The following is a 24,210-nucleotide window of genomic DNA, read 5'->3' on the forward strand; positions in this document are numbered from 1 at the left end:
ACCCAATATAAAGCTCTGCTTTATAAGTTTCATTCTTGAATCAAACTACATTGTAGCATCACACTCAAAAAGAACAACAGCTGTTCTATACAATGTTCTGCATATTCTTGACCAGAATTCAGAAGCCCTGCCAACACCACCGCCACCAAACACACACACAGACAGAAACATCTTCCTCCACTATTTACCAATTTAACAACATAAATTGGATCAGATGAAAACATAGCGTTTGTGCTCCCTGCCTGCACCCTACATGGACGCCATTTTCTTTCTGCCTGAAGATTTGTAAAATATTGTTACTACTATAGTTTAAAAAATATCTACAATGTTACATAAAACTATTTAATATTTGCTGAAAATGACACATGGTGGATGAATTTTTCAAACCATTCCTAAGATGTTTAGATGCATTTTAATCTGGCCCTCTTAGCTACTGTAACGCCAGTATTGAGGAGTTCCTTGTTACTTGTCAGCATGAGGCGAGAGATGTTCCTCTATATCTCTTGCCAAAGTGTGTTTGTGATAGGATACCCTGTTACTTTCCTTTAAAGTCTTGCCTTCCTATCCACTGGCATTTTTCATGAGATAATGCAGTGCAGAATTATACAGTATATGGACATTACACCTAGGATACTGGGCATTTGTTCTGTCTTAGTTACAAGTGCCACTAATCTGGTTTAATGATAGGCCACATGTTGGGGAGTAAGAGGCATACAGATGGTGAGAGCCAAGCAGAGAGGCATCATTTACATGCATACACCCTCCCGCTAATTACATTATACTACAACTTGACAAGTATGCCATGATGATGGATAAATGTTTTCTCCTTGTTAACACCTTGTGACAAAATGCTTGTGAAGTATATGTCTGTATTTATTTGATCATAAAGTACTGCAAGTTATTAAGTTATTCCTGTAAGACATATTAGAGCTTTTTCTCTTTATGATTAAAATGCAGAAATATGCATTAGCTCAGCTCACACTGCCATTTATAGCAACAGCATAGCTTTACATTCATTTTCATTAGGTTTTCAAATACAAATGACTTAAAAAAAAGTGCTTCACCTGTCTCAGGTCTCTTTCCTGTGTATTTCTTTGTTTCTGTAACTCCCCTGCACTCTCCTTGATATGGGAAAAGCATATTGAAGGAGCGTCTCTTGTTGTCATGCCATCCTACTTGGTAACAAAGTGTTGGCTTGAATGGGCTGACAGGTCGTGAAAATTTCATCAGCATGAGAAATGCCTGTTTTCCCCTCAACTTTCTGTTTACTGCTATCAATAATTTGTGAACAACAAACAGCAGATGTCTCACCCCCACCCAACAAAAGCTCTGTAGTTGTCTGTGCGTGCGTGTGCATGTGCCGCAACTTGTATGTGTGTACTTGTTTGAGCATCAGCAAGAGCTTGTGTGTGTGTGTGTTCATAAAACAGATGTTCCCTACTGCTGGAAGCAGTCAAAGATGGACTTTGAACACTGGAGCTAATTGTGAATTAATCAATCTATTACCATAGAGATGGAAGGAAAAAAGACAAGTACCAGTACCAGCTACAGGCAGGTTGCCAGCATAGTACTAGTAACTATATTATGGACAGGTTGACATCTGATTCCTTGACTATTTTTTAATATATTGAGGAATAATAACTGAATAACTGAAACACAAAGTATAAGAAGTTCTTATTTAATAAGAAGTTCTTGCCAAAATTAATGAATTTTATGCTGATAAAAGGGCAATGCTTAAAAAATGAGAATGTACTCACAAGTGCTGGAGTTGTTGTTGCTCTCAAGTGCTGCAGTAGGAGTACTGCTGAACACAAAGCACACAGGAAAGTTCTGTAAAAGAAAACAGGCAAAGGAAAATGTGTCTTTATTTAAAAAAAAAGAAAAGTTTACAACTAATGTTATATGATGGCATGTATGGATTTTCTCTTAAAACCAGCTATATAGCTACATCGCTATACCTAAAGCAAATAAAGTATGTAAATATGTTCTGAAGTTTGAAAGACAACCTGGGAAACCAAAAGATCTGACAAGAATCACTTTGTTGTGACTCAAATCCCAAGGCTTAGTTAACACATCACATGTTCCTGAACAATCAGGCATATCAGATATGTGTTCTCAAAGCAGATTTTAAGGATGGACTGGCCTTCTCTATATAAATACTTCTATATGGTCAGATCAAATGATGTATCCAGACATCATATAAGTATTTGAATGGGTTGCTGTGGTAATGACATAGGTGTCAGTAACATGCTCCCAGATATTCCTTGATAAATTGCCTTGTTCTGGTAGGTTAATTTCAGATTTTCTTGTTTTGAAGTCTCCCCGAAGACGGTGAGCAAAATATTTTGCTGTCGGGCCATTTGCTGTTTGTCTGCTCGCTGCTAATAGAGGCAACTAAGAGTTAAAAGCATATAAATTGTATTCTTTTTATATTGCATACACTTCCTTTGTACTTTGCACACTCAGTGCAGACTGAATGGTAAGGTCATGACAGATATAGTGTAGGTAAGTATTTGTCTCCTTGGTAGAACAATTGCTTAATCCACTGGCCACATCAGTTGGTGGTGGAGCAGAGCAGCTTATACTGTAGCACCAATTCCTGACCCGTGACACCCACACGATGGTGCAGGTGTTGATTACACAACATGTGGCCATCTGTGGAAAAAGTACATGCAATTACACTGCACTCTTTCCACAAACACACACACACACACACACACACAGGCATTTATGTATGCACACACAGCACTAGGCCTGCATGTGATGACATAAAATGCACACACACACACACACACACACACACACACACACACACACACACAGGCACACCCTGCAGGAACTCAAAGTATCAAAACATCTACTGCTGAGTCCACAGACAGACTAATACATCAGGTGTCAGGGGTCCTGGCCTCTGCAGCAGGACTGAGACAAGATGGAAGAATACTAACAATGAACAAAGGAAATGAAAGAGAGCAAAGATTTCACAATATCATGTATGCACCAGTGCAAAGTTTTCTACTTTTCTACACGTCTGATTGGTGCTCTATCACTGTTAACTCACCACAGCACAACATGACTTGAGCTATTCGTCAAGTTAAGTAAAAACAGCAAGAAAGTCCCCAGGGAGGTTTACATTTGACATTATTTTAGAGGAACTGTTATAGTTTGTGGCATTTGAGTGGAAGACAGGGATTTTGATGAAGCTGTAGGCCAAGACAGAGTGAAGAGAGAGCAAGAAAAGAAATACAAAACATCTGGGTGTCCTGCTGGGCAGATTTTGGAGGTCTGAAACATAAACATGAGAATCCATCTTTAAGTCACGAGGCAAGAAGACACACCTTTAGGCCTTTCCTCTTTGTGCATAAAGTGCAGCTCAGTTGGGTTTTGTGACAGCTTGTCAGCTTGTCTAATATCCTCTTCCTCCTCGTGGCAGGTCTTTTCAACACCAGCAAGGTGAGATTGTCTGGTTTTACAGGGCCACTTCTCAATTTTAAGAGAAATCTCAATTTTCCACCTGTCAGAATCTATTAGCTATCTATTTGTTTTTGATGTCATTTTTTTCTCACAATTTCTCACACTTTCATGCACAGTATAAGTGCAAGTACAAGTATATCTGTGCGTTCTTGTGTGAATTTGTGTGTGTCTGTGTTCATGTGCATGTCAGCCAATAAAGTTCATGAATCCAGTGTGTGTGTGTGTGTGTGTGTGTGTGTGTGTGTGTGTGAAAGAGATAAAGAGAGTCCCTATATAAACTACACAATCAAGTACCAGTTTGGCATTTTCTGTCACATTGCCAGGCATCAAACTGAAAACTATGACCAAAAATGTAATTTTATTACTACCAATCACTCTGGGTGAACACATAACAATATCAGAGATCATTCACAAATAAGTTCTGCAGTACAATTATTAGATATATACAGTTTGAGTATTTAAACTTTTATGTCTCTGAGAGAAACAGTGCACCTTTTACTCCACTATGTATATCTATGTGACAGCTGTAATTTCAAACAACTTCAGCGAAGATGAAGATGTTAAAATCTATAATCACAATGAATGATATCAGTCAGTAGTAGTAAATTGCGACTTTTGTAAGTAGGCCACTTTATTCACAGGCTGTTAAATATTGCTGTCACTGTTATTTCTGCCATTATGGTTCTCACATATGAATTCTTGGAAAGTGCCCACTGGACACGCACCAAGGGTCAACCTTCAGAGCTGAAAAAGTAACCAAACATTAAAATGGGGGAAAAAAACAAGTTTCTTTACGTGCCACCTGAGGCTGGCCCCAGGGTGTCAATCCCCATATTAAAATGTATACTAAAAAATGAAAAAAAAAATTCTTCGAATACTTTGTTAATGGAATATGAAAAATGCCACCAAAATCCAAATTTTGTTTTAGAAAAAATTAAAAACTGAGTTTGGGGCGTGGCCACATTGATCTTCAGCTGTCTGGATAAAGACGATCTGTGAGGCTTCATTCTCTGCTTTCAGTCATTAAACTTGACTTTTTCATTGTGTGTTTGCTTTTTGAGCCTTTTGGGGCATTTCTAATTGATTATCTCTCCAATATTATGACTTGCTGTGTGTTAAACACCTTACCAGAAGTTTCCACCTCAGTTTTGGTGAAATGTTTTATCAAGTCAACAACTTTGCAGTAGATTTACAGTTTATGAATGCAACCTGCAATCTAACCAAGCTAACTAGCATTAGCTGATAAATTAGCACTCCATCAGTTTACCATTATACGGTAACTTGTGTTTCCAAAAATCAATGCAGCAGATGCCAAAGCACTAACATTGATGCTTTAATGAATTACATGCATTGGCTCAATGTTGGTTAATGTAGTGACGGAGATGTGACCAAACTATGTCTCTCAAGCTTTGTAAAAAATTGCTGTAGTTGTTAGCGTATAAATACTAAAATGTAGATTTTAGTGCCTAAACCTGACCAAAGAGGAAAAACAGCAAGAAAAAATGTCACACTTTTTATCAGTAATAATCCGATTGGTAACACAAAGTTTAATTCATTCTGAATCCGCTGAAAAAAATTTCTGCAGGCTTTGAGGCTACAGGTCACCTTACAGCTTACAAATAGTATTGAACAGAGATTTGTGGAGGTACCATATGGACCTGTCCAGTAGTGATATGGCTATCAAAGACAGTAGCAGCCATTGAGCATGAAGGTCACAGCAAGCAGCAAGAAAGAAAATCAGTGTGAAAGCTAAGCATGCAGCAAGGTAAATGTGTTCAAAACATGGTTCACTGCTTTGTAGAGTTCTATGACAATGTCCTTTAAAGGTGACTAAAGGTCTAAGATGTGCCATATTGTTTGCATTACACTTTATCAACCGAGTTAACACACGTATCTGCCAGGGAGAATTTGGTAACATACAAAACATATAGCAATAAACAAAGAACATAAATGAATGAATTGATGAATGATCTTTATTGAACTAATAAAGATCATTCATTCAGTCAATAACAAACATAATACATAAACCATATTCTAGACACACATGCAACTTGTGAAACTGCATCATGATGATTTTGATAGTTCGGGGAAAAGAACTACCAAAAGCACAGCATCAAAGAAATCAGTGAAATGTTACCAAATATAAGAGCTTAGAAATTATAAATAGAGCTATCACATTTGTGCAGGGATAAATATGACATATCCAGGGACAAGTGTACACACACATGTCAGCTCACACACAAATATCCCGCTTAAACCCCCATCAGGACTGCCATTACTATCACTGGGCTTATTTATGTGGCTCCTCGGCACTGGAAGAAAAATAATGTAGCTGCTTTTCATAAAGTCTGTAATGGATCCCTAATGGATTTGTCAAATTGACTGGGGAGGAGAGGAGCTGCTTGGAGGGAGGGAAATGAACACAAAATGGTCTTTGATGAGTGTATGTGTGTAAAAGTACACGAGTCTAAGATATTTTGTATGTATGCCCCGGTTTGTTTCAGTCTTGATGCTATGCATGCTAAGCCGTTTCTGTTTCGTGCGCAGCTGTAATGAGTATTTTCTTCACGAAAATATGGAAAAGGAAGGGAGATTGAAGGCAGTTGTAGTTTTTAGCTGGTTTATTCCTCGGCAGTACCTTAATACTGACGTAAAAAAAAAAAAGAGATTAGAGTTTCTTTTTAAAAAAGTGGTAATTTTAAAGTCTTAATCATTTACTGGAAGTCCTGAACTACACCGGAGGTGTAAAGTGGGCACCTGTGACAGTTATTGCAAATATCTCATTTCATCTGGAGAATACATCAGTGTACTGGATCACACTCCTAGTTCCCAGGATGATAAAAATGGGAAGATTGGTTCTTAGGGTTCAGTCAGGGAGTAGTGAGACTGCTCTCCTCCCCAGCATAGACAAAAAGCTTTTGTCTCCAAAGCATAGAACAAACTTCTAGAACCAAAACAGTTTTGTTACATTTAGTTACAAGGAAAAAGAAAGATGAAGGATCTTGGCGGTGCAATGAAACCTAAAGTTGTCCCTTTTGTGATATTTGCATATATCACTATCCTCAGGTTGTTGTTTTTTTTTGTTTTGATTTTATTTGTTAAGCAATGAAAAAAAAAGAAAAACACAGCTTCTGACAGCTCACAATCTTTTGCGACTGTTGTTGTGATTTGGCGCTATATAAATAAAATTGAATTGAATTGAATATGTAATAATAACAAAATTACTCTTTTTACCAGCATTTTGTAGTGTTGCGATACCTATAAGTTGGATTTGCTATACAAATAAAACTATATTCAAAGATATATACACTTTTATTAACATTCATTTTTTAATGAATATTTGTCAGTGAATTTTACCATCTCTACACAATATCAATACACTGAATGAAGTAGCTTTAGTGTGTTGTGGAGCCAGCAGAACCATGTCTATGTAAATAGATAATTAAGTTATCCTTGGGAAAGAATGAAGTCTTCCTGTTACGACCTGTTGGTGTCACAGAAACATCCAGTTACTACATTCAAAATCACAGCGGTTTTCTCTCTTGGCAGTAATCTCTGCTCATGATCTATTGTAACTTGGAACAGTAAAACACAACTGATTCTAAGCAGGGCATGCAGACCGAATATATGATTTTGTTTGCCTTTAGATTCAGACAAACTGCAAAATGTAAAACCTTGACTTTTTTCTGGCTTTATGTAAATGAAACCCAGAGACAGGTACACTTCATCTGCAGCAATCACTTCTTTCTTTTTTTCTACAATCACCAACAATTAAAGATAAGCATGCCCCTAATCATTACTTAACTGCGTGTGCCAACAGGTTATTAACATTGGTTATAAGGATATATTTCATAAAGGTGGTTTTCCTCCAACCCTAACATTAGTATTAAATATTTACCAGTGTTTATCTTACTTAAATACAGATCAAGCAAAACTCGGTTGATTATCCAATTCAGGGTCGCAGGGGGCCGGAGCCTGTTGTATTGTGGAAGTATTGAAATAAAATATGGCCCACACATCCCTAGCTTGATCTCAAGCACTTGCCGACTTCAGCATTCATAGACATGCATACTCCTTCACAGTGTTCACTCAACAGTCAGAAGTGTGCCCTGGCGGCAACTCAATTTGTCCGTTAACTAAAGGTCATTCCGACTGTGTTTTACCAAGGAGTCAGTATTTCAGAGCTCATTTGCTTCCTTCTACTTCTAGCCTGCAGCTCGGTGTTGAAGGCAACAGTTTAAAGACAGACAGAAAAAGAAAGCAAGAAAGAAAACGCTTTCACCTGACTGCAAATACGGGACAATTTCAGAAAATTGTGTAACTAAACAGACAGACAACCAAATAGTTGAAGCATGACTTTGATCATATGGTCTAAATCACTTCACGATATATCCAGCAGTTACATATATCTGAAAATGGTAGATGCATTTTTATAAGTATTTCAAAAATATATTTCAAAAGTTAAAGTGATTCTAATCAGGAGGACAAAGGCACTACAACTAAGCTGTAGTGCCTCTTCACCTCACGGTACAATACCTTGTGCAATACTTTTTGTAAATAGTCAACAGTGCAATAGACTCAATACTTGAAATGTGCAATTCACTTGTATTTTTATTTTTTATTCCTATTTATTCTATTTATCCCCTTTGTATATTTTATTTATATTTGTCTCTGTATTTATATATGTGTGTGTGTGTGTGTGTGTGTGTGTGTGTGTGTGTGTGTGTGTGTGTGTGTGTGTGTGTGTGTGTGTGTATATATATATATATATATATATATATATAACAATTCTGTAACTGTAACTTCGGTCGTTGCTGTGCTTTTTTTTGGAAGTCGAATTTCCCAGAGGAACCCACCCGAGGGATTAATAAAGTTCTATCTTATCTTATCTTATCTTAATCAGGGGCAAAAGAAAAGGAAAAAAATAGAGAAAGAAAAGAATAATATGCCTAGTTAATTCCTTACTATTAAAGTTGATATCACTGAAAATGGGCACATATGAAAACCAAATAAGATTTTATAATCAAAATTCATTGTATGATGTCTTCCTCTCTCTTCTGCTCACATCTATTAGAACAAATTACCAACACAGAATAGTCTTGCCGGCCGGCAAGTCTGTCTTATTGTGACACCTACAAGTGTATGGTCACAATTGTAATTGGGTTTAAATATTTAGTTATGTAAAAGGCATTGTGATATTGCACTTTTCAGTTGAAGTTATGAGAATGTAATTATGTGGTATCGCCAATAGGGGGAAGTAGCTGTGAGTGCGATAGGCCGTTGCAACGCTCTTGCACCTCAGACGAGGAAGAGCCTGCAGACCAAATGCAACTCATGGCTCCTGTCTTTACTTTTCTGTATAAAACAGGTTAGTAATTTGAGTTAGCTGACTCCGATGCCCATATAAAGACAAGAAACCGTTTTCTGTCTGAGTTTAAAGACCATAAATTTTGTGAGAAAGTGTGTTTTTATAGCCTGAGAAAAAGCTAACCTTCCCGCCAGTTGTAATGGAAGCCGCGATTCCACTTGTAGTGTAAAGAGGTAGCTGATCTTATTACATGTGTTTTATTTCGTGACAAATGTAGCCCCGAGACACACCTCTTTTATCCTGACATTACTGGAGGGTTTACAGTTGATAAAGATGCTTTCAGCATAACTCAAATCTTACTTATTGTTTTGTTCAAAGTAAACAGTCTGATGTATACGGTTTTGTGGGCAATTGCAGGATATGGTTGTTTATTGTTTACAAGTGTAATATATGTTTGAATCTGTTAAGATATAAAGAATGTACAATGGTAATATAAGCAGGTTGGTTGCAGTGTTAACATTGCTGCACAGAGATGTTGTTGATGCTGAACAGCAGCAGAATGTAATTGCTGCAGATTCATTGTAAATAAGGAGACTGATATACTTGTACTCACAACTTATACTTGTGAGAAAACAAGGCAACCAAATGGGCTGGATGATGGGGGGGGGGGGGGGTGTTACAAGAGGAATGTGTGTCTGCATGAACAGAGAAGAATGCTGTGAAATTCTGTTTAATAAAACAGACCTGCAGACCAAACGCAACTCATGTCTCCTGTCTCTACTTTTCTGTATAAAACAGGCCCCACAGAAGGCCTTTAACACTATCCTAAAACTAAAACAAACCAAACTTTGGAATTTGGCATTTTATCTTTTATGTTCATTTGTTTTTTCTGTTCCATGCCAACATTCCTTCACTGGTTCATTTCAAGTTTTAAGTTAATTTAATGAAAAATAATTCAATCAAAAAAGAAAAATAGAGTAGTGCTGCACAATCCAAGCTCTCTCTAGCTTGCTCACCCTTTTGAAATGCATATAAAATGCCCTGTTCTTTGACAGCACCAAGTAATAATTATTCATAAACTTAGATTTTAATTTTTACATGGAAACAACTGCAGTTTTGTTAAATAATCATTTTAAGCTTTTATGTTCAGAATCTTTAAACATTAATAACCATATGCTGTATGCATCCCTTTCTGCCTCCTGGCTCTGAAAAACTGAAAAATTACTGATTTAAAACACTGCTGACACAACACTGTAACAATTGTAACTGATTGGAGTTTGGATATTTTTAATTTATGTTGCTAGGATGCTTCTTCACAAACATGTCCTATAGTGCAACAACATCATTATCATTAATATGGACCCCTTTGATGGCACTTAATGGGCACGCATACCGATCTAAAAGCTCTCTCAACCCCCACTGACCATGCAACTTGTTGCTTCTGGTGTCGCTTTGGAAGATGAGGAGACATATGGACACGTTTCGCATTTGATGTCAAGAAAAATGTGATGTTTTGTAAACTGTGTGGTGCAACTTTCCCCTGTAAAAACACAAAAAAAACCCTATTTCAATACAATAAAATAAATATGCACATATTTTCAAAGCCCAACAATACCAACTTCCTGAGATCCCACACACCAATTAAGTGGCAGACCAGTCAAAATGACCTTGAATCCTCTCTGGCTTCCTGCACATGGATGCGTATACTGCATATGTCATCCAGCTCTTGAGGCTTTTCCTATGCATCTATTACAGAAACTGCCTGAATGAACACTTTTCCAGCTAAATTGAAAAGATTAAACTTGTTTCAACTTCTGGCCAATCTAATCATAGTTTAGATATTCTCCACAAAAGCCGAGCTAATGAAAACTTTTTAAGCATGTGTACAGACGCTTCTTTGGTTGTTTATCCTAAGAAACCATGCAAATACATTTGGAAACGGAAACTTTCAGTCAGTGAATTTCAGGGCTGTTTGAATGCCACAATGCCTTTGAGTTCCATTGTACTGAGGTGAGCCAAAGCCAGTATCTCAAAGTCGCAACAAAATCACGCTAACACTGTTATCTCTATATAGAATAAAAGGATAAGACATCCCTTGGTGTTTTTGGAGTCTTCATGACATGGTTTCAGATACATGGACGGACACACACTGTCACAGTCTGGCGAGGGCAGACTGTATGAATTGAAAAAGGACCCAAAATGCAGACTCCAAGGAACAGGGAACAAAACTTGAATGTTAACAAAAAGCGAGCCGTTTAATATGGCTGGAAAAAAAGGTACAAACAAAGGGCAAGGCAAACTGAAGCAAAATTAACACAAACCTAAACTGGGAAATCTAAACAAACAATAAGAAAAACCTAGACAAGAAACTTGGAAGCATGGCATAGGAAACATGGCGTGGACAACAGACGACCTGACAATCACACACTGAAAACAGAGGACTTAAATACACAGGAGGTGATTAGGGGAAGTGGAGACACATGAGGAAACAGCTGGCACACATGAACATAATGACGTCACAGTGGGAGAGTAAAACTGAACATGATGAACACAGAACACCAGACCTCTTCACAATAAAACAGGAAACATAATGAGACATAGACATGACAACCCGAACTTGACAACGTAAGACACAGACATGAAACGCATGAAGAGCAGGGGAGATTTAACATGGTTGGAAACACGAGGGGAAAATAATAACTAGAAACACTTAGGCATAATAATACAAACTTGATAACATAAGACACGCAGCATGAAACACGAAGGGTGAGGGGAAGCTTAAATACAGGGGAAGAAAACACAAGGAGTCTAATAACCAAATGAACTTAGATAACCTAATGAACAAAATAAACTCAAACTTAAAACGCTGGGTCAAAAGACCCAGGACCATGACACACACACAGACACACGCACGCACACACATACATGGCCTTGAGGCATCAGCTTGCCTTTGTGAGAGAAGAGTAGCCAGGGCCATCCTTATCATTGCTTGATGATAATATAGAAGGTGGGATGCTTTTCTCCCACACTGAGAGCAGATAACAAAGAAAGTGCTGGACTGTCTAAGATACCAAGCCGCAGACCAGCCTCCCATCCTCTCCCTCCTCCCTCTCCACTGTCGCCCACCCCTTCTTTTTCTCTGTTCCCTTTTGTTGTTTGAGAGACGCATCAGATCGTGTTGCAGAAGAAAAAGCGAACAGACGACAGGTGATACCCCGTCTGCTTGCAGGTAAGGAATGTCAGATGATATTAAGATGAAAAAAGGACAGAGGAAAAAGGAAAGCTCGGGAGAAATCAAAGAAGATGTGCGAAACAAGAAGAAAATATCCATGTGCCTTTTGGATAAAGTGAACATTTTGAAAGTGATATGCAGAAACAGAAAAATTAAGATAAAATTGTAGAATTAAAAAAAAAGGCAAAGACTTGACGTTCAAGACATGAAAGCTTTGCTACTGATAAAACAATCTGAAGAAATCAGAAGGTGGGAAGTTGAGTTCACAAAAGTCAGGCATCAAAAGTTTTCCAAAAGCTTAAGTTACTTATGTTTCACACCTGTTGGGTGAAAAAACACAAAACGGAAAAACTGAACAAACAAATGATCAAGTTTATGTTGTAATAACTGAACTGGACCCTACACTATGAAGCTCAACATATCTAGGATGGGTAGCCATTATCTAGCTTCACTTAACCTAACCTCAGTATTCAGATTAAGCAGTCACATGAAGGTTTCCCGATCTCGTTACAAGGCATCTACATGGAAGTGTTGCTAACGGTGCCCACCATCAGAAAAAAAGCATTAATAATCAAATGAGCTTTTTAAAAATATTAATCTGCAAAGCAACTGAGTTCATAAAGAAAGATCTAATATGGGAAAATTATGAACTATAAACAAATATAAAACTATAAAAATGGTGCAGGCAGAGAGTGACGCAGCTGTTGCAGACAAATCGGCAGGGTGATAGGTGTAATAGGAAAAGTGCTGTATAATAACATAGTATTAAATGGCTTACATGAATATGTGCGACTTTCTTTAGTTTTATTTTTTTCAGTATTTAGTTAACTGAAACTAAATACTAAATACCAGTACACCTAGCTGGCCCGCAGCTAGGTGTACTGGACTCAGTGGATTGAACCTAATGTGGCCCACTTGTAAATTGGTATAAATTACATTTGAATGTTCGAGGTCCACGGTCTCATAATCTCCCCTGAAAGTCTGAGCAGGGCAGCTAAATCTGACAGATTTCAGAGCTGAGAGAACTGAAGAGGCTTGCAGACTGAATGGGGCAGGGTAGACGTTTGACGTGAGAGAGACTTCAAGTTTCGTGGAGAGAAGACAGTTGTGTATGGCGTGATAACTTTTCACAGTTCTAGTTTTTACATTGATTAATTAACAAAAATGTGTTTCTGATTTTGTTGTAGTCAACTGTGAGCTCAGTTTTAAAATACCGGCAATGATGGGTTCCGTGCGTTTCTCTGTTTTTTCCCTCTTTAAAATATTTTTCTTATGCTACAATACTTATTCAGTGATTTAGACTTGTTAGGTATATATCAAATGTTAACAGCTTATTCAAGCGGTTCTAAAGGGGTTTGGAAAGTCGGAGGTTCTAGTTTTAATGGTGCCCACAATATATTCATGATATAACACAATTTCAGCAATATTTCTGTAATATTACAACTACTGATGATTTTGATTTTTTTTTTAACTTTTATTTCAAACACAAGCCCTTACAAACTGGACATGTGACATCTAAAATGTGTTCTTTTAATTATGTTCTTCCATTAACAGTACAAAAGTGCCAACTTGTTTCAAACGTAAAGAAGTTACGACTGTCCACTGATCACCTTTATCCTGATTATTTCATTTATTCTTTTTATTCCTGATTATTGTGTTCCAGTGTTTAACTAATATCTAATGTACTTTTTATTCCAAATTTTATTTCATTGTATTTATAACCTGAGTAACCTGAATCTGCAAGGTAATGTTAATATGTAAATTTCAGTATTATTTACACATACCTTTAGGAACCAATATGAACCAAGAATGATTTTAAAACAACAAAAATATCAACTTTCCCATAATTGTTGTTTGTGAGGATTCATTTCCATCGCCTCCTTTCATATTTAAGGAATAATTGTGATTTAGATTTACAAAGCTGTAAATCACTTCCAGAATATCTCTTCAGCACACACAGGGATGCGCTGCTATTTGATGCCTGGAGCCTCAACACCTGTTAAATACCAACTTTTGGCTGTGTGTGTGTTTATGTGTATATACATACTGCCTGTGACACATGCAAAACACAGTAAGAAAAAACCACAGCAGCACACTGAGCTGCAGGTCCAGTGTGTGGACCATATGTTAACAAATGTGATTGATGGGGATCCTCTAGAAGATGGCACACAAATACATAAAGCACAGGGAGACAGGGCTGGCCTGGTGTGGTATAGGATTTTTGAATGGTGTTACCGCGCCAGATCCGCGGCCCCGAACCGTAGTAAGGAAACCTCTGGCAGTTACTTGACTCGCAGCCGGCAACAGCTTACTATACAGGTCAACTCCGCTAGCAAGAAGATCGAGGGAGGCGTAGGAAACTGCTTTACCGAACCTTTATTTCTCCTCCAAGGCACGAACACCGCGTACAGTGGGCTGAAACAGTTTACTCACAGCGGGCATCGCCGATACAACTTTGGCTGCCGAGGGAGTTATTATATTCCTTTTATTTACTTTCTCTTCGTCTCTTCTGTAGTTAACCGTTACTTTTCTTTTCCTTCTCCGCTCACCCTCACACACCCGACAGGCAGTTCCGCTACACACACCCGCATACATTTCCCATCAGGCTTCACCCTTAAAGGACCATGCCTGTAACAATGGTAACCAGTGTGCCTACATACTCATTGTCATTGGCCTTCACTTGGTTACCCAGGAACAAAAACAAATTTAACTGAAGTAACTTGCTCAACTCTAAGAAACATCTATTCCCATTAATCTCACACTGCATTTTAGGTAGATTTTAATTTCAGTGCAAAAACATAACAGAGTACATTGACAATATGCATGTATCTGAACTAGCCTATTGCCACTCAAAAAGAAGGAGCAGGATATTCTTAGCTTGTTTACCATTTACTGGAGTTTCAGAACAACAGAGATTCATGTTAAACTAAATGAATCTGACCAACTCCATGTAAACACACAGATAGATTAAAGCATGGATGAAGTGCATGCATACACAGTCATGTGTACAGATCAAGTGTTTGAGATGTAAGCAAACTGAATCTACACATTTACCTTTCAAAGCCGAGTTGGTTGAATAGCCTCAGTCTGTGTGTCTCAAAGAGGGGGCAGCAGAGGATAAAGACCTTTCTAATAGCTTCTTTTCTGTGTTGCTGCCTCTGCTTGTATTTCTCCAGCTACAACACCATAGCAGACAGGGAGAGCAGGCTGCTTGTTTACCTGACACTCTGCCTGTCTAAAAAACACACTGCTTGGTAACTTGTGTGACTGCTTGTCTACACCTTTCTGACTATTTACCCGTCTACGATAAATGTCTGCCCTCACTGCTCACCCGTACACCTGTTAATTTACCCCGGCTGTGTTTTAGTTGAACTGTTTAACAGTAGGCTAGCTTTTCTCTCTCCAAGTGCTGACATTAGCATAGTCCTTCCTCCTCTCTTACCTGCATTCAACTAACCTGTTTGGCTGTGTTGCCAGCATAACGTGCGTGTGTGTGCGAGAGGGTGTGTGTGTGTCTCTGTGTAATTGGCACTTTTTTTAGCTTCTATGATGTAATCCTCTGCGGTTATGTTTTACATTGGTTGCTGTAATCAGACACAGACACACACCTTACACACAGTAGCCACTGTACTGAAAGCACACTTGCTTTCACTGTAAAAATGAGAAGTTGTTGCTACCTCTACAACAAAGCAAAAGAAGCAAACAAAATAAATCAATACAAATTTAAAAATCTTACAGACAAAACAGTATACTGTAAATGCCATAAAGCACCGTGAACATAAATTGTTGTGAAATGTGGTGCAATAGCTTTCACTGAAGCGGTGTAAAGAGTGAGTCATACAACAAGCTCAGAGCTCCTCCCATAAGGTTGGACACTGGATATGGGCACAGTCTTAAAGAAACTGCTTGTAGAGCTCCAATAACAATGGCAACTGGAGACAGTCCAAGTAGGCTCTGAAAGGTTTACACCATTACAGATGTACTGTATTGACACTTTCATGTCTGCTTTGTTAGAAAGACAATTTTCTTTTCTTTTAAAAAAGTCTCATAGCCATTCCATCTGTGAATAACTGATTAGAGTTGCTCCATTGTTCTGGTCTGTAAGTGGTTCAAAACAAAGCGATTTATAAATAGTGAAAGGGAATTTTATGACCCCATTATTACACAGACAGCTACTTTATCATCATCACAATGATCTTTCATCAAAGGTAAAAACTGAAAGTTTTCTACAAGGATTTTGAGATTTATTTAGATAGTAGCAATGACAAAAGCTCAAAGCGCTTTACATCATAAGGTAAAGACCCTACAATAATGCAGAGAAAACCCTAACAATCAAACAACCCACTCTGAGCAAGCACTTTCAGCAGAAAGAAACTTCACTAACTACAAATTACAATTCAGCCTCATCCGTTAACCTATTGAAAACAATGAGGTAGTTAGTAGTTAGTTAGAGAGCTAGTTTTGTATTTTCTAAATAGGTTTTATTTTTATAAAAAGCTTACTTTTTGTTTTAATTCCAGTTTAGTTGCAGTTTACAGAGTGGATTTTCTTATTTTAGTTTAGTTTTTATTGTTTGAAAATCTTTAGCTGAAGTTTAGTTTTTATTAGTTACTGTGTGAAGGGCATATGTCAGAGGTAATATTAAAAATAAAAAAAACATAGTATAGGTACTCCAATAAAAACAAACTTTTTGAAAGCAGCTGAATTGCAATATCTTAGACATTTAGAATCTCAAAAAACACATCCATTGATATGAGGTGCCGAAAGGGACATTATTACTGAAACGCTCTCACACACACTACTGAAATTTTAGCTCTCACACACACAACTGAAACGCTCTCACACACACTACTGAAACGCTCTCACACACACTACTGAAATTTTAGCTCTCACACACACTACTGAAACGCTCTCACACACACTACTGAAACGCTCTCACACACACTACTGAAATTTTAGCTCTCACACACACTACTGAAATTTTAGCTCTCACACACACTACTGAAACGCTCTCACACACACTACTGAAACGCTCTCACACACACTACTGAAATTTTAGCTCTCACACACACTACTGAAACGCTCTCACACACACTACTGAAACGCTCTCACACACACAACTGAAACGCTCTCACACACACAACTGAAACGCTCTCACACACACTACTGAAACGCTCTCACACACACTACTAAAACCAGAGGCATTTCCGCTGAACAGGAAGTTGTTTCCTGACATGGAAACTGATGGAAAAAGTGGTATATTTCAAAACACCACAAGGATGTCTACTCAGCAACCTGCTAGTACAGCAGTCCCCAACCTTTTTTGCGCCACGTAAACGATATAAAAATAAAAAAAACGATAAATACCATGAAAACCATAGAAATGTGTTCGAATTTTTGTGGAGGAATAAAACCCATTACATAGAAAGATCTCAGCTTGTGAAGGGATACAATAAAGGTGGTATCAAAACTCCAGAATTAGAATTTATGGTTGGCACCCTTAGAATTAAATGGTTAAAATCTTGTCTGTCACAGCCAGACTCTACTTAGCTCCACATCCCATGATTCTTGTTTAATAAAATAGTATACAGGATTAGACTTTATTTTGAAATGTGATTTTGCGGCAAATAAAATCCCCATAAAGATATCAAACTTTTCAAAACAGACGTTGCATTTTTGGGAAAATGAGATTTACCCACAACTTCTCCCCATAATTCAACCTTATGGAATAATAGGGTAATAACACTTAATCAAAATTCAATTTTCAAGAGTGACTGGTTTGAACAAAAATATTATATTCATAACAGATTTGTTGGATGATAAAGGTGTCATTCTAAGTTACACAGAACTTTCAGAAAAATATTGTCTAAACTGTTCTCAAAGAGAATATAACAAATTTTGTGAACTGGTCCCACTGCCTCTGCTTCATTTGATTAAAATTTTTATGATATACAATAATTTCTCATCAGTGCTCCCAAATTTATTGCTAGGGCAATGTCAGCTGTTTGATAAAAATGCAATAAGAAATTTGTTAGTAGTTTCTTCAAAGACAGAATATTTCATAGTTACAACAGAATGGTTACATGGCATGGTTCTAATTTAGTTATTTCATATACACTGGATAAAGCATACAAAAAATTTATGAAATAGCCTATTCTACCTAAAGTTAAAGAAACACACTTTAAACAAAACTAATACTGTGGCAGAATTTCTAAAAAAAGAGATTTGGCTTTGAGGTGGATCAGTGTTCTTTTTGTACTGATGAAAATGAAACCCTAGAACATCTTTTTTTTTCTATGCCCTATCACACAATGTATTTGGTGCAACTTAAAAAATTCGATTTCCCTAAATATTAATTTGAAATTTTGTGAGGTTTCACCAGAGATTCTGGCATTTCGGGCAAAATAAATTTATATTAAAAAATCGATTCAGGATTTTAATGAATCGATTTCACGTTATCCAAAGCCAGAATCGATTTTAATCAATAAATCGATTATAAAAACCCACCCCTAACTAACAGGTTGCTGAGTAGACATCTGTGTAGTGGTTTGTTTGAAATCTAACTGTTAGATTTGTATTGTTGATTGTCATTTATGCTTAGAAATATTTACTTATATATGCTTAGAGTTTTGTAATTAGTTGTAGATTGGTAGAGGTTTTGATCCTTGATAGTCTGCAAACTTTGTGTGTATTAGACAGCACTTTGGGAGCATGAGAGGTCATACCGTGTCTTATTGTTTTATGGTAGGATTAACGTAGTTGCGTCTGTTCTAGTCTAAGTGCTCTTTGTTTAGATGAACTGCAGGACTTCCTCACCGTGTTATCTAGGATGAACCATCTAGGGTGAGGGGGAGGCTACCCTCTTCCTGACCAAGGATGTTTGACCCTTTGATCAGCAGTACACACACACACACACACACACACACACACACACACACACACACACACACACTCACACACACAGGCAAGGTACTCTTTGTTTGTATGTAGACGTTGTATGTTAATGAACCTATGCATATTCATGTAACCTCAATAAAAGGACAGTGTATGGGAGAACGGACGAGAGCTACTGGGGTCAAGCGAAGGAACGGCGCTCTGTCTGGTTCTCTCCCGTGCACGAGTACCATGAAGAAGTTTGCCTACTTGTGTCTTGCTTGCAGTGTAATTATATTGTCTTAACGTTCCAGCGAATAGGTTCAAGCTACAAACCTAACATTAATTGGTCCTTCGATGCCGGATCCCTGGGATCGCATTCACCGAGGGGGGGGAGGCACGCTGAAAGACTGACGTCAGCCAGGAAGTTCCTGTGGATTCGCTGTCTGTCTTTCTCCTCGATGAATGGCGATCGGCGGGATTCGGGCTGATATTACACGCTAAGCAACGCCAAGTAAGTTTAAAGAGGCCGACTCTATAACCGTGTCGTTGTGCAGTCTCCGCCATTTTGTGAGGCGTTGAGAAGTTCGCTGCTTTGTGGAGCGATAACTGGGTTAGTGTCCCGAAAAAGAAGTTTTGGTTAAATCGCCCAAGGGTCCCAAGCGTCCGGTGAGTGTCCGGTTTTGAAATCGCCCTGGGTGTGTGTCCCGAGCGTCCCTTCATTGGGTTTTGTCGCGCGAGTGGGTGAGCGTCCCACAACTGGGTCAGGGTCCCGAGCGGTCCGGTGTGAGTCCGGAGTAGGCCTATTTTGTGTTGTTGTCATTGTTGTTGTCGTCGTCGTCGTTTTTGTTGTTGTTGTTGTGTGAGTGTGTGCGGAGCAGAACATGTGGTCTGTGACACCGACTGTTGTTGTTATCATGGGTTTCTAAGCAACCAAGAGTGAGTTGGAGGGAGACAGACGTTTGTGCTGGACTTTGCTCCTGGCAGCTGACACAAAATGTTTATTCTTTAGCTTGCCCTGATCGACAACAGCCTGTGTGCCAGACCATAGACGTAATTGAGGTGGATAGTTGTTAAAAGTAACCTACATTAAGCTTGTGGTTGCTTAAATTCAGTACAATGACATGTGAGGTGAAGTGATATAGGTAAATATTTAAACTCATGAAGTGCATAGAGGCACTTGACCTGTGTGAAAGACTGCCGTCTTATTATGAGCCATTGTTGAGATATAGAGCACATCTGTGAAAACAACTAATATGCTGAACCCTGTATGAAACATCTAAAAATACATGATGGAGAAGCTGTGTTGAATATGTAAGTGTAAGACTTTGCCACTGTGGGCAGAGCATGCAACTACTGTGTGATGTCGCGTTGCAGTTTTGTTTTTGTTTTTTGAGCTGATGAGCAAGCTACACATTATCAGATCAAGAGCTGTCTGAGAACTACTCAAAGAGAGGGAAACAGAGAGTGTGCAGCGTTTCCATGAGCAGTTTTTCTGCACCTTGACTCGTGTGTGTGTGTAGCATCAGCATCATGTTTTTGTTTATTTGTTTTGTTGGATTAAAAATAATTAAATAAACTGGTGATCATGCTTATGGATCACCATGGCACATATCTCCAGCCATATGGTTTATTTATGCAGATGAAAAAGTGAGTGTGAATGTGTCTGACATCACAGTGTTTTTGTGCGCTGTGTAAAAGTAATTGCCTTTGATTGTGAGTGAGAGCGGTGATTCTGCAGGTCACCAGCTATTGTAACGAAAAAAAAAAGAAAAAAAAAGAGAGTGAAAAAGAAAAATCATAGGAAAAAGGTTTTGTGTTGATCAGCCAAAAACAACTACAATTTCATTTTCTGCTTTTAAGAAAGGATTGTTCACACAAACACAGAGAGAGAGAGAGAGAGAGATGTGTGTTGATTAAGCAGTGATGATAATAATGAACATGTTTTAGTTTGTCACTTTCAGGTGAAAAGCAGACCTGTATCAATTTTCCACATGCAACAGTCGGAAGAAAGTTATAGTTTAACATCATTGGAAACATGCAGGCCAAGTTTCTGGCTGACTTATTTACAGTGCCATGTGTTTCTCAACCTCACAAGCGAGCTCACTCCTCCCTGAAGATAAGGAATGCAGCTCCATGATAAAGAGACAGCAGCAAGTCCTGAGCACAAAAAGTCCCAGCAAAGCAGCAGCAATGTGGACAAACAGCAGCAGAAGAAGAAAGCAAACCCATCTTCCTGTCTGATTGGTTGAATTTCACGGAGGGGCGAGCAAGATGGTAGCGTGAAGAGGAGTTTTTGTTTGAGTTCTCAGCACGAGACACTTATTTGACGTCTTTCTGGCCTTCGGGACTTTTTTGGAGATCAGCGCGCTAAACTTGCTGGATCTGAGGCCAGGGTCTGCGGCGGCAGCATGTTGAAATGCTCAAAAAGGACTGAGTGACTCGGGCAAGCCACATGCGGCTAGCGACATGAAAGAAATGGACCCTTCATGATGCGTTCAACGTGCCAGCGCTGTGGTGGGAAAGGCTCCATCATAAACACGCCCTGCGCCCTGCGCCGAGGTTCAGGCCAAGAAGAAGAAGACGATGACTTCCAAGCCCAAGAAGGTCGGCCTCAGCGTGGGCGAGCTGATTGTGAAAGCCGTGGCCGCTTCCAAGGAGCGCAACGGCCTGTCTGTGGCCGCTCTCAAGAAGGCTCTGGCTGCCGGAGGCTACGATGTGGACAAGAACAAGGCCCGTGTCAAGACCGCCATCAAGAGCCTGGTGGCGAAGGGCACTCTGGTGCAGACCAAGGGCACCAGGACCTCCGGATCCTTCAAGATGAACAAGGCTACTGAGAGCAAAGCCAAGAAGCCCGCCGCAGCCAAAGCCAAGAAACCGGCAGCAGCTGCTAAGAAGTCGCCCAAGAAGGCAGCAGCAGCACTTCAGCTACTAGACAGGACAAAGCTGAAGGAGAACTGCCGGGACTGTTGAAGAGGGAGAGGACAAAAGAGTGAGAGGACAACAGAGTGAGAAGACTAGGTGAGAACACATAGGAATTATTTAATGTGGGAAATCAAAATTTGGGTTAGCAAACCTGGGGAAAAGAAAACTGACTGCTTAAGTTGGAAAATTGAGACGGAGTCTGAAACATTGCGAAAATAGAAACATATACAAAATCACACACACACAAGCAGAACATGCATTAACCCTACTAACAATTCCAAACACAAAATGACTCATGAAGACTCATAGCACATTAGTTAAGAAATGATTAAATAATAGCAGAGAAATGTGTAGGAAAGGCAGCTTTAAGAACATGCTCTGCTGGAGATGCAGCTCCACAGACATGCATTAGACCTGCCTAATAACACAAACCCATGCAATGAAAATTAGCTTGTTATCTTTCATCAGTGTTAAAATAGTGTCAATTTAGCAGACACTTGTTATCAAATACTGAATTTATCCTAAAGAAAAAAATTGACTCTACAAGTTGCAGGACAACAATTTAACTTTTGTGGGAAAAAAAAAAAATCCTGGTTTGATAAATCAGTGATCAGACAATAAATTTAGTGTTAAAATGGTAAATTGGGAGAAGCTTCCTGCTTGATTGAGGCAGCATAAGTAATTTACTGTATGAGGGAAATTGTCTTTTGTGATACTATTTTGAACATGCTTTTCTGTCGTCCTGTCAACTTAGTGGGTTAATAGCTGATATGCAAATTAGTTGATCGGTTTTAGATTAATGAAAGGTGATTGAATTCTAGCACGAGTGAATGAGATGTGTTGGAGTTTGTTGTGTGTTGAGTAGAGACTCTAAAACACTGAGTTTCCTGCTTTGATGTGCGAGTGAATCCTGTATTTAGATACACAACTCTGAATACATCAGAACAAACGTCTTTTGTGAAGTGCATGACAGCATGTCACATGTTTTATGATGAAGGGAAAAAGGAAAAATTGAATAAAATAGATCTGTGGCTTAAATGAGTGAAGAGCACAGACCGGGTGATTAAACTCATAGCTAATATGACATTAGGGTTATGTTGTGTGTTGTGCAGCTGATGGTTGGTTTGGAGTGAATCTAGCTGATGATTCTTCTCCTGTTGTGAAGTTGATGAGGAGTTTGTGTCATGACTTAATAAGGCCTTTTTATTTTGATACTTTCACAGTGCACTGAAAGTTTGGTTTGATAATCTCTGTTATTTTTCATTTTTATTTTTTGAACAGGCACTGATTTTGTTTGTCTATTTCTTTTCTTTGAGCAGATCTGCAAGTCGGGAATTAAAAGCGTTACACGTCGTCAAGAAAATTGTTGCAAGTGAGTTTCTCCACATTTAAAATGGGTTCAGGAGAAAGCCACTTATTTGGGACAATTAGGAAATGAGAGTCCCCCCCCCCAAAAAGGATTCAACGAGGAAATCCAGTCTAAATTATTTTTCTTTTTGAAATAACGTCGTTTTGCTGAGCGTGGAAACGAATGCGATGATAATTTCCACAATTAGCAAAAGAAGGAACCACTGAGTGAATGAGTAAGAATTTTAAAATAACTGACTGACTGACTGAACATGATTGTGTGAAGCTAACCCCCACCTGACAAAGGTGCAGATGAACCCATGTGTTTCCTTTTACAGGAGCAGAAAGATGACAGCAACACTCGAGGTTGCATGATGATTTAACCTTTTAAATGCCATTTTCTGTGTCTGTGCATTTATCAGGTGTGTTATTCATAGGCTTGAGTTGCTCACAGAGATAACTGTGACAAAGTATGCATACGCCTGCGCAAGCGCTAATATTTGCATTTTCTTTTCTTACAGCATGCCAGTTCTTCATGTGAATTGATGATGCGATTTATACCAGGACAACTGGTTGATGTTTTTTCCTACTACAGGATTTCTGGGTTTATGTGTGAGGAAAACTGTGTTTACAGGTTATGAGTGGTGATGCTGTTGCATTGTGTTGATGGGAAAATGTGAAGGTTACTTTGATAATGTGAATAACCTGTGTGAAATTTCCTGTGTTGAGAACTGGTGTTACTTCTTTCCACAGCTAGGGTTGACTTTATGGTGTTTTTATGGCACCTCTGGAACCTGTTGACCTGTGTCTGACCTCTGTCTGACTACAGTCAATGTGTATTGCTAATGTTAGTTTCTTTGAGAATGCTGTGGAAGATTCAGCTGAAACGGACAAGTGACATGAGTAAAACAAATAAGAGATACAGTGTTTCTGGGATAGTTTGATATGGGCTCATTAGCTGGCCACTTTTGAGCCCATAGTAATATATAAGTGGAGTGACTTTGCTTAAGAGCAGTCACCGATTACATTAATGTTGCCTGAGTACATGGGA

At 38.6% G+C, this 24,210-nt stretch overlaps 1 protein-coding gene and 1 pseudogene across 1 annotated transcript in view; one reads left to right on the top strand and one right to left on the bottom strand.

The window, feature by feature from the left end:
• The window catches only part of naaladl2 (N-acetylated alpha-linked acidic dipeptidase like 2), a 472,039-nt gene extending 470,213 nt beyond the window's left edge, over positions 1-1,826 (bottom strand). The window contains exon 1 of the mRNA XM_085449971.1: positions 1,758-1,826. The gene's annotated coding sequence lies outside the window, so the exon portion shown is untranslated. The remainder of the gene's footprint in view (positions 1-1,757) is intronic.
• Positions 1,827-21,173: 19,347 nt separating this feature from the next.
• Positions 21,174-23,089, top strand: LOC146680544 (histone H1-like; annotated as a pseudogene).
• The last annotated feature ends 1,121 nt before the right edge of the window (positions 23,090-24,210 follow it).

This window comes from Copadichromis virginalis, linkage group LG23 (genome assembly GCF_057382275.1).
Source record: "Copadichromis virginalis isolate Kocher_CV1m ecotype Utaka linkage group LG23, C_Virginalis_male_GT1.1, whole genome shotgun sequence".
In the NCBI taxonomy this organism is placed as follows: domain Eukaryota; kingdom Metazoa; phylum Chordata; class Actinopteri; order Cichliformes; family Cichlidae; genus Copadichromis; species Copadichromis virginalis.